The following is a 12,114-nucleotide window of genomic DNA, read 5'->3' as shown; positions in this document are numbered from 1 at the left end:
TTTTTTTTTTTTTTTTTTTTTTTGACTACAGTTTTTTGAACTGAACATTCAGAGCTTTGATTTTCTTATTGCCTTCCCTTCCTTCCTTCTTTCTTTCCTTTATTCTGCTCAGTCTCTACGCTTCCCATGCTGTTCATCATGGTCTATAGCAGTGGTCAGTTCTTTAAAGTCTTGGCTTGAGCAGGCCCTTCATGCAGGTGCACACAAGAAATCAATTGAATAGCTGCTTATTTTTCAGTGCATGTGAGAGAAAGCCAACACATCATCTTCCTTGACCAAACAGGCATTTACTAGTGTCAAACCCCCAACTACTTGAAGAAATGGATTTCAGATGCGCATTTCCTTGAGGCTTTGTTGCCAGAAGCCTTTTTCTGTTATAATTTGTAAACCCATTTTTTAACATAAAAGTAGATTCTATACTAGTTTAAACGCAACATGATTTAATAAATGTATTAGCTTGCGGAAATACTTTGAGAGGCAGAAAATGAGGCTTGGGTGCCACACAATTAGGAGATATTTGGAATGACTGACCAGCTCTAAGTGACCCAATTATGAACTTCCCCATCAATATTCTCTAGCCTCTGTTCTTGTTTATTCCTTTGTATTGTCTTTATCACATTACAATATTATTATATACACATATATTATATGCTTCTTATATTATTCTGTTTATTGCCAGCTCTAAGTAATGCAGGAGTGGAAACTTTTGCTTTATTTTTTCTTGATATACTCAGTTCTTAGAATAATATCTGGTTCACAATAGGTGTTCAATGAATATTTTTAAAAATAATGAATAAATCCTTGGTTTTTATGGAGTTTACATCACACAAAGGAGAAGGACATGAAGCATATAGAGTCTCCCAACAAAAATATAAATTTGAATGTGTTGTAAATTGTGTTGACTTGTCTATTGTCAGCTCTGTTAGGCTAGGAATTACTTCAGAATCTCTTTATTATTTTCATAATCCATTTCTCTATGGGTTGTGGATTTATAGTGATTGTAGCTGTACAGAGGCAACATTCATAGATCTCTCTGTTAATTCTCTTTTTCAGCTTAATTTACTTGGTGTTATGGTTTTTATGTAGACCCCTCCCCCCCACCCCAAGCCTCACGTGCTTATAGGTGCGGCTTTTTGGGAGATGGCTGGGTTATAGGTGTGTGATAATGGATCATGGGTGTGAGTACTGGATTAGTCCACTAATTGGGTTAGCACTTTTTGGGTGTGGATAGTGGGAAGTCTATCCTGGACCTGGGTGGCACCAGTCAACAGGCTTGCAGCCTGAATGGAATAAAAAGGGAAAGGGAGAGAAAGTCTCACTGCTGGCTTCCTCCTGTCTGCCATGTTATGGACTGTTTTTCCTCTGTCCTATTGCCCTGCCTTGGAGCCAGCCCATTAGACTGAAATCTCTACAGACTGTGAGATAATATGAACCTTTTCTCTCTTTAATATGTGGTTGTTGGGTATTTTGTCACAGCAACGTGAAGTCATCTAAGGCACTTAGTTTCTTAAATTTCCTTGTAAGTTATGACGTTATCTACCTTTTTAGTGCTTTTGGAGCACTAAGTTAGTAAGTACTTTCTAATTCTTCCTTTACTGACCAGATCTTCACTTTCCCTTCTCCTTATGTAATGTTTATTTTCTGTTTAAAGGCCCTTATCCCATACCACTTACATTTGCTCTGCTTCCCAAGGTAACCCTAACACTTTAAGTAATCTAACTTTAATGCTTATACATGGTACTTAATTGTGAAGAGATTTGTCCAGGTTAGGGATAGCTGGAAGAAATGATGATGGTGCTGAAAAACTAAAGAAAGAGTGAGAGGTAGGCAGGCAAAAGGGGGATAAAAGTATCCAGTGCAGCTCTGCTAGATGCCCATCGATAGATGAATGGTTAGAGAAAATGTGGAATACATACAAAATATTTAGCCACAAGGAAGAACAAAATTCTGTTATCTGCAAGAAAATGAATGCATTTGGAGACCATCAGGTTGAGTGAAATAAGTCAGACTCAGAAAGACAAATATTGCACACTTTGCCTAATATGTGGAATTGAGAAAGATAATCAAAAGTAGAATGAAGACAAGAGAAAGAGAATAAGGTGTAGGAAGTGAAGGGTGTTAGGGTGGAAAACACAGGTGATGGGTATGTGCAAAGCACCTTATACATATTGCTCCCCAATGTGAAACTAAGTGGTAAGATGGGGAAAAGGGGGTGACGGGGAGTGAAAACAATCGTGCCACTATGAAAACCATCAAAGCTAGGGAAGATGCCACACATCTGTGATCCCAGCACTAGGGGAGGCTGAGGCATGTGGATTTGGGCAAATTAAAGGTCAGTTTGGGCTATATGATGAATTCAAGGTCAGCCTGTAATACATAGCAAGACTATCTAAAAAACAAAACAAAACAAACAACAACAACAAGAAATCAAAACTTACCAATCTGCAGCATATGAATGTATCTTCGACATTAAAGAATTATCCAGTATAGAGAACAGGACACCAACTATGGAGAATGGAGGAATAGGTTGAGAGATTGGAAGAAGGCCAGTGTGACTGGAATAGAAAAGTGGGATGATTAAAAAGTAGAAAGGTGGAATAGGATCATAGTTAGTGTGAGAAGAGGATAAGGAGACCGAGTAGGAAATCAGAGTGTGAAAGGCTTTGAATATCACGATCAGGTGACATTGGCTGTATGGCACATGATCATACTCATATTTTGAAAATATTACTCCAGCTTCACCATGCACAATTGAAAAGGACAAGAATGGATGCAGGTAAATCAGTTAGGAAGGTTTTACATTGTTCTTGACAATTTGATTTGAATTGATAGGGATGTGGAGAAGCACAAAGGGACTGATTATGAGTTTGATTTCGGACATATCAAGTGCAGAGTGTTTTTGAGACATCTAATAGTGGATGCTAGTTAAGGAGTAGGGGCCTTAAGTCCAGGCTGGAGATACAATTCTAGGAGGCATGTAAATATCCGTAGACTATGTGGAGGTGACCACACTATACTTGTGAAGTTCAACTCTAGCTATTAATTCCCTCCCCAAAACCCATGCATAATAAGAAAGAGATCACAGTGATTTAAATAATGTTACTGTTTTCATTCAGTGGAATCATGCCCTGGGTTCAATGAAATTTCAGAGATGTGAAATAACTTTCTTTAATCCACGTTCCATTGTATTACACTTAATTAAATGTGATTCACACACACATATATGTATACACACACACACACACACACACACACACTTATGTCTGAGGGAAACTCCACGATAGCTGAGTGAATGGGACCATTGAAGGAAAAGAATACTGAGAGAAGAGAGTTTCTATGACAAATCCTTGAGACATTCCAGAACTTTTGGACCCACAGAAGAGAGTAAGTCTGAAAAATAGGCAAAGTATAAATGGGGAGATTTCCTCAGAAATCAAGAAAATGTTACTAAAGATAGTGTAGAAATTCATTGTTTCTGTAAGCTTGACATATTAGATATTCTAGGAAGGGATTTACAAGAAAGCTTTCATGTTTTGTATTGCGTAATTGGGGTTTCATGATGAAAAGAAAGCTTCAAGTGTTAAGGAAAGACAAAAGAGGAAACAATATAAACAAACTAAAATAGTGCACAATAAGTGTATTAGTAAAGATCCACTGCAGGACTTTTATACAACCTACATTTTTTCTTCTGTGGCTCTGTTTCTCTGAGGACATGTGAATATACTTCTCTAGCTGTAAAACAAGTGCCCTGGGAGCTGACAAAATTAGTGGGCTGAAGTGAAATCTCCCAGATTTCACTTGCAGGAGCAGGAATGAATTGCAGTAATCCCAAATAGAGGGAGTGCCTGATGCTGGCAGGAGTAAAACAGTCTGAGGTGGAATACATTCCTAATTGTGACTTCTGGGTATTTAGAGATTAAAATCAAACACTGTGATGAATAATTTCATGTGTATACTGGATTGGGCTAAGGATCCTTAAATAGCTGGCAAAACCATTTCTGAGTATGTCTTTGGATGTGTCTCCAAGACAGACTGATGTTTGAGTCAGTAGACTTAGTGAAAAAGCTCTGAGTGGGCCATCATCATCCAACCTGTCAAGACCCCAAATAGAACAAAGAGCTGGATGAAGGACAAATTCTGTCTGCTTAAACGGAGACGTGCGTCTTCTCTATTCAGACGCCGGTATGCCCAGTCTTGGACTTTGGGATGCGGACCAAGAATTGCACCATCAGGTCCCTCAAATTCAGGCCTTTTTGACTCAGTCTGAGTTACACCTTTGGCTTTCCCAGTTCTCCACTTTGTAGATTGAAATACATGAGAGTAGTTGGTCTCTACAATGATCTGAGTAAATTCCTATAACAAACCACTTCTAATACACTTTTTTTTTTTCCTTTTTGGTACCAGGGATCGAACTTGGGCCCTTGTGCTTGTGAGGCAGGCTGCAGAACCATTGAACCAAATCCCTGGCCCTCTACTATACTTTTGTATACCCTGTTGGTTCTGTTTTTTAAGAGTACCCAACAAATACAATCACAGTTAGCTCACAAGTAATCTTGAGACAGAAACAATAAATGTGGCTCCTCCAGGATTTTAGATGATGGAACTATTATCTGTGGATGTAAGACAACCAGGCATATTAGTTTCTAGTGCTACTATAACATATCAACACAAAATGAGTGGGCTAAAGTGACACATTTATTTTCTTACAGATCTGGGTGTTAGAAATACAAGGTGTTAGCTGGGGTGTGTTTCTTCTGGAAGCTTTAGAAGAGGATATGTTTTCTTGTCTTGTCAAGCTTTTAGAGTTGGCTTGCATTTTGTGTTTCATGGGACTTTGTTCTGTCTTTAAAGTACATCACTCTATCCTCTGGTTCCTGTGTCACATCCGCTTTTTATGACTTTGCTCATTTGCTTTGCTCAAAGACCCTTATGATTACATTAGGTCCACTCAGAAAATCCAGAATAGCCTCCCATTCCCTGTCATTTTATGATCACCAATTACCTTTCCGAAGTCCCTTTTGTCACATAAAGTCACAGTTCTGGAGATTACTCAGGATGTGAATGAGGAGGGGAACACTAGCCTCTATCTCACTGTGTATGAATGTTTAAGGAATATCTAAAAAGAAGAATCACAAAAGAGACAAAAATTATAACAATGTACCAATTATATTAACCATAAAGATTCATAAAAATTTGGAAATAAAAATGTAATCATCAGTCAGTAAAATTTAAGGGATAGCTCAAACAACAGGATAGATGCAACTGAAGGGAGAATGCAGTGGAAGACAGAACTGAAGCATGTTTCCAAATGCCACACATGGGAAATGGGAAGTAAGTGAGAGGGTAACGGATATGGAGGACAGAAGGAGAACATTTGACTTGATTCTAACTAAGACCCTAGGAAAGAAATAAACATATAATATTTGAGGATAGATAAAAGATGTAGAGCCACAGATTGAGGAAGAAAAATGTTTACCCAGGAAATAAAGATGAAAGAGATTCATCCCTAGTTACAAGATTTAGTAACTGCAGAGCATGAAGGATGAAGAGGTTTAAGAAGCAGCCAGGTAGGAAAAAGTAGATTACCTTTCCTCTTTCCACAACAAGATGCAGTGCAGGACTTTTTAATAAAAGAGAATGAAAGGTAGAATAATTGCATATATTAACGTGATGTATATCAAATCTACAAAGAAAAATATTAATATAGAATTGTGTCTATAGTAAGACAAGATGCATGTAAAGACATTTACATATAAGTGAATGTTAATTACCTACTGGGAGTGTTAATCACTAACAGAGCTATGTTAAAGAAAGTTCTGAAAGATATATTTTAGGAAGAAGTGCTGTTATTTCTGAAGGAAAGTCTGAGATAGTGGGATTATGAGCAAAGAAAATTTTAAACATGCGGAGAAATGCACAGCCTGTATAATGACAGTTTGTATTTGTTATAGCTAAAAGCATAGAATTAAAATACTGGAGATGACTAGTATGTAAGCCAGAGTGTGGGAGATCAGCATTAAAATGTTCTAAGAGTTCTATAATGGACCAGAACAAGGGGAAAACTCAGCTTTAGATTTGTTATAACATACTTAATTTCACGAGTGATCTTTAAGATAATAAAAAGAGTACATTCTTTCCAAACAAGTAGAAAACCAACAGATGATTCAAACAAAACAAAATATATATATGTATAAAGGAAATGGAGGAAAACAAATAGAACAAATCAAAGTCAAAACAATAAAAGAAGTTCAAATATATCATAGTAAATAAAAAACTAAATTTAGGACCAGGGATTTGGCTCAGTGAGCACTGCACCTGCCTTGTAAGCTTAAGGTCCTAAGTTCAATCCCTGGTACCAAAAAGCAAACAAACAAACCAAAAAAAAAAAAAAACCACCAAAACCCAAATTTGATGATTAAAATAATTTTTAAAAAATGATAACAATAGCAAATACACCCACCCAACATTTCTCTTCATTAATTTTCATTTTTATTGGTATATGTATAGATTTGTTTTGGGAATTCATACATGGATCTAGCATATCTTGATCATTGTGACCCCTTCCCCCACTCCTGCCGTCTTTCCTCCCACTACCCCGGTCCCTTTCCCCACCTGTTGTCTGTTTTTGCTTCTTACCGTATCTCCTTTGTTTAAGCATTTATTTATTTATTTATGTTTTCAATTTCTCATGTGATAGAAACCACATGATATGTAACTTTCTGTAGCTAATATATTTCACTTGGCATTATGGTTCCATGCATCATAGTGCATAACCATCCAGAGCTTTTAAAGTCTCCTTAAAGTGTAAAGATGTGAATAGCTTGAAAACATGAAAGGAAAAAAATCAATAAGTCCAAACCAAAAGCAAATACAAATGATTTTAGGGGAAAACTGGCTGTTGAACAAAAACTATCATAATGGATATATAACAACAAAATTTATTCATCAAGATAATATTGCAGTTGTAAACTTGCTTCTAACTACTGATATATATAGTCAATGATATATAAGCAAAATCTGATGGAATTTTGGATATTGACATTTGTAATGGAATGCAAAATTTTGACAAGTTTTTCTTCCATTGATAGAAACAAAAAAATAAATCTGCAGAAATAAAATATTTCAACAGCACAATCAGCTTGCTTTGTATACTGAATATACATAGAATTCTGCTTGCTCTAACTAGAAAGCATAGATTTCCTAAATACACATGAGATATTTATAAAAGTTGACCACATACGAAGCCACAAAGCAAGTCTTAGCAAATTTCAAAGACTCAGTATCTTACAAACCACATTCCCTGACCAATTTTATCAAACTCAGAACAAAAATATAAATAATCCCCATGTTTTGTTTTTATTTACAATTCCATATGGTATAAAAGTCAGTTGTAATTGTGTTAAGGGTACAAGTCCCAGGTTAACTGTACATGCTCAATATCGTGTAACCATAAGCTCTATGTAATTTCAGAGCACTCTCACAGTACCCCCAAATCCTTGTATGCCCTTTAACAGTTACTCTTCACTTCCCCTTGGCTGATGGTCCCGGAAACCACTAGGCTGCTTTCTGGATTTACCTATCCTAGGTACTCATATGGATCAATTCATGCAAATTGTGGCCTACAACTTGACTTATTTCACCTATTTTCAAGGTTTGCCCAGATTGTAACCCATATCACTATTTAATCTTTGCTCTTGGATAAAATCCCATTATATGAGTAGATCATATTTTACTTTTTCATTCATTCATTAATTGATGAACATTTGGCTTGTCTCCACTTTTTAGCTATTATAGGTGGCACTACTATGACCATTTGTATATTGTAATATGAACATATCTTTTGATTACTTTTGTGTAAATACCTAACAGTTAGATTTCTGGATCATATAAGTATTCTATATTTACTTTTTTTTTCTAAACCAGAGAACTGTTTTTCAAAGTGGCTGTATTGTTTTATATTCTCATCAGTAATTCGTGAAGCTTCCAGGGTCTCTACATCTTTGCCAACATTTTTTTATTTTTTAAGTAGCAATCCTGGTAAGCACAGGTACTATTGGTATCATTTTAATTTGGTTGCATTTTCTTGATGACTAATGATATAAAACATCTTTCCATGTGTTTTGTGGCCATCGATATATCTTCTTTGGAGGAATGTCTATTCAAGGCCTTTACTCATCTTTAAATTGGGTTGTCTTTTTGTGGTTGAGCTGTGAGAGTTCTTTAATTGTGGATATTATTTTTATTTTTCAATTTTAATTTTATTAGTGCATGTTCACAGTAAATAATGATTACATTCATTGTGGGGATTTGGTACATGAACATAACATGCCTTACTTCTATTTACATTTCTTTCCTGTCCCCTGTGTTATGGATATTAGGCATTTACCAGATACATTATTTGAAAATATTTCTCCTATTCTGTGAGTTATTTTTTTACTCTTTTTTTCTGAGGTCCTAGGGAATCAAACCTAGAGATGCCTGCCGCTGAACTACATCCTGATTTCTTTATTTTTTAAAACTTTAAGACATGGTGTCACCAAGTTGTCCAAACAGGAACTCACAGTGTTGCAGAATCCAAGAGACAGGAGAGACCATTGGGAAACAGGAGGACTTTATTTTAGTTCCACACTGGCTCCAAGGACTAATGTTCAAAGGAAGAGTGAAGGGCAAAGGAGAAGCTCCAGCAACATCTGGCGTATCTGGAAAGGGCGGCTGAGATACCGAGGGGAAATGATTAGGGCAGAATGAAGAGTACGAAGTGTGTGCAAGTGAGCAGAAAGTGAGAAAGGAGACCTGGGACGGGCTTGTTGCAATGTGTGAGTCTGAGTTTCAGTTCTTTACGAGCTACAATTTGGTATGGCTGAGATAGGTGCTTGGGCTGACAGCACAGACCCAAAGATCTGCTATGCTCAAGTGTGGATTAGATATTAATTCCGAGCATTATCTGGAATTGGCTCCATAGACCATAAGTTGATATTTCAGGGCTAAAATATTTGGTTGGATGGATCCATCATAGTTCTTGTAATGTCACACTTCACGGTCCAACAAAGTTATCCTTAGTGATCCAGACCATCTGAGGATTTTCTCTTCCAATCTGGTTTTCTATTGATACAGAGATTTAGTCTTATACCATAGCAGGTGTTTATGCCTCTAAGGGTCTAACTTTGTTTTAATACTTAATTAATAGTGAACAGGATCTGGCTATGAGATAAGATTGCCCAGTCCTTGAAAACAGGCTTTAAGTCCAAGCTTCTGGCTCTCACTGCTTGTGTTTTGGATCTGAGATTTGGCAGGAAGGAAAGTTGTATCCCTGCAGGGAGTTCCGTGGAAGCAACTTCCCTGTAAAATACATCCATTGTGGTTCCTGTTGATGTCATTTCTTTGGAGTTGGAAGACTGGTTTTATAGAATAGCTGTGGCAATGTTCTGGATGAATTTACAAAGAGGGTCATGGAGGGGAGTCTGTTAATGAGGTAACCTCAAAAACTTAGCCAAGCAAAATTTCCCCTCAAGAGGATACTATTAAAAATTTTGTAAAACTGTCCATTTGTACTTAAAGATGAAGGTGTTCAGTTCAGTCTATGAAGCTGACTTTTGTAGATGAAATTCAAGTAACTTATGAGGTGATGGAACTTGCCTTGGTCCTGAGGGACTAACCGAGAAGGACAGAAAGGTACAAAGCAATTTATGCACATCTCTTGAGGAATAACTCATGCAGACCTCATCCAGAAAGATGGCTACCTGTGCCTTTATGAGCTCTCCCAGGTAGCACTGGATTGCTTGAGTCTTTCAGGATTTCTTTGTTTCCTCTTTCCTGGAAAATTGAAGTCTTGCTAGCCTGTTTTTCTGACTCTCAGAATTTCTTTCCCAGTGATAGCTCGTTCTACACTCTTGGTGGAGGACAGTGAATGTAGAGGGAAAGCTGATGCAAGACATCTACAAGCATAATACCAATCCACCCAGAGTCCCAAGGCCATAGAGAGGTCATGTGACAGGAAATGTCAGCTGGGAAGGAAAGGTGCTCCACCCTGAAGTGTCTCGCCATATTTTCCCCTCCTCTCCTCCCCTCCCCTCCCCTTCCTTTCCCCTCCCTTCTCTTCTTTCTTTTCCTTCCTTCTTGCCATAGCAGGAAGTCATGTGTGTCTTGTGTTGAAGTGATTGATTGTTTTGAACAACCCAGGAGTATATTTCATTTGTTAAGACTATCCTAAGGATAAAGCATATTCCACAGAACACAAAATGAAAGTGTTTGTAGATTGTCTTTATTCAGATATCTCAAGCTTTGTATGAAGAGCTAATATCCAACATCATTGGACAGCTATGTGATATTGAGCCATGTGGTAATTGTGATAATAATTATCTCAGTAAGTCACACCTTCCAGTATCGAAAAACTTGTGTATTCCTGTCCTACACTCACTCTGCTCCTGACACTAACTTGCTTTGGCCAATGGGATATCACAAATGTGACCCCAATAGGGACTTGCCAGGCACTCACCTATTGGGAGTTCCTCTGTGGAATCTTGCTGTGGTTTGTTGTCATGTTAATTAAGTCCCAGGATGGAAGGGAGAGAGAGAGAAAGAGAGTGACAGAGAGACTTCTCAGCTGCCTCTGCTGAACAGGTCAATAGCCATGGACCAGCTGAATGCTGTTGGATGAATAAACCTTGGGCAGAACATCAAAGAACCACTCAGTCAGCTTCCAGGATCCTGAAAAAATATGAAGCCATTTTTAGAACAGTAAGTTTTGGGTTGCTTTGTGGTACAATAGATAACATATAATATATTATTTAAAATTATTTTAATGTGATGCAGATAGATTTTAACAGAGAAAATACAAAACACTTCTATGAAAAATAAAACAAATTTTGTAACAAAGTGGAGAATAACAATGGTTAATACATGGTGTATAATGATTTTAAAAATGGCCATAATGTTGTATTTTTGTGTATGTTTTAAACATAACTATATTCTATTTCATTGCAAATCACTATGTACAGATCTATAAATATCTTTTCACATAGGCACTAAAATATGACTGCTTTCCAAGAAGTATACCCCAAGTCTGTGAAATACTTAGGACTTTGTATATATTGTATAATTATAAGTGGCAAGAGATTACCAGGGTTGAGTGGAAAAATACATAATTGAGAAACTAGAAAAGTCACATCTGAGTGAGTGTGTGTGTGTGTGTGTGTGTGTGTGTGCATCAGGTAGAGAGAAAGAGAGATTGAGGGGGTGATTAGAGAAACTAGTTAAATGGAAATGGTTCTTGGTGGGTGGTGAGGTACTAAATAACAGGTGGTAGAAACTTGTTAACTTCCAAGTTCAAGACCTAATGATTAAAGCAATCTATATGTAGTGCCTAAGCAGTGGCTTATAATTAAGGGTCAGATTAACAAACACATTGGCATTCTAGGGGATTCATTCCCAAGGCTCTTTTAATCTTTATACTGCTTAAAATTCTTTGAAAACTTGATGTGTAATGCTGAAGCCACAAAAAGGACATTAAGAAACCACTAATCTTACTTTGACATCAACCTGCCTATAGGAAATCCTGTGATATTTTGTATCACTTTTTGTTTTACACAAAATTCTTTTGTGAGAATTCAAAGCAACATGTTAAATATGTTCAAAATTAGAATTATGTTTGTAAAGCAATGCTTGATCTTAGTAGAAATATTCTTTCTAGTGTACATGTGTGTACGTATGTGCACACTCAGCATCTCTTGGGTTCTCAGGGACCAGGCTCTGGTCCCAGCCTCATTGTGGCACGGGGGACCTTGAGTCTACAGTCTGCTCCTTCTCTTGTCTTCAGTGTCTTTCTCTTTATGCACGGAATGCTCATTTGCAGTGAAACAGAATGAATCTTCTCGCGATAAACACTTTTCACAGATCTGCAAACTAGGGAGGAAACTATGCATAAATATGCAGTCAGTTACTTTTGATTATAATAAGCAATGGCACGTGCACACGCACACACACGCACACACACACACACACGTAGGTACACCATACATACCAAAGGACATTGCTGCTGTGTATGTTGTGTCTGTTTGGGATCTAAAAGCTCTTGACTGCTTTGGCATAGATATACCCGTACCTTCTTGTCCTTCC

The sequence above is a fragment of the Fukomys damarensis genome, unplaced genomic scaffold (genome assembly GCF_012274545.1).
Source record: "Fukomys damarensis isolate Sample0158 unplaced genomic scaffold, DMR_v1.0_HiC HiC_scaffold_18, whole genome shotgun sequence".
NCBI lineage: Eukaryota > Metazoa > Chordata > Mammalia > Rodentia > Bathyergidae > Fukomys > Fukomys damarensis.
The sequence above is the reverse complement of the archived record's forward strand: the minus strand, read 5'-3'. Positions refer to the sequence as shown.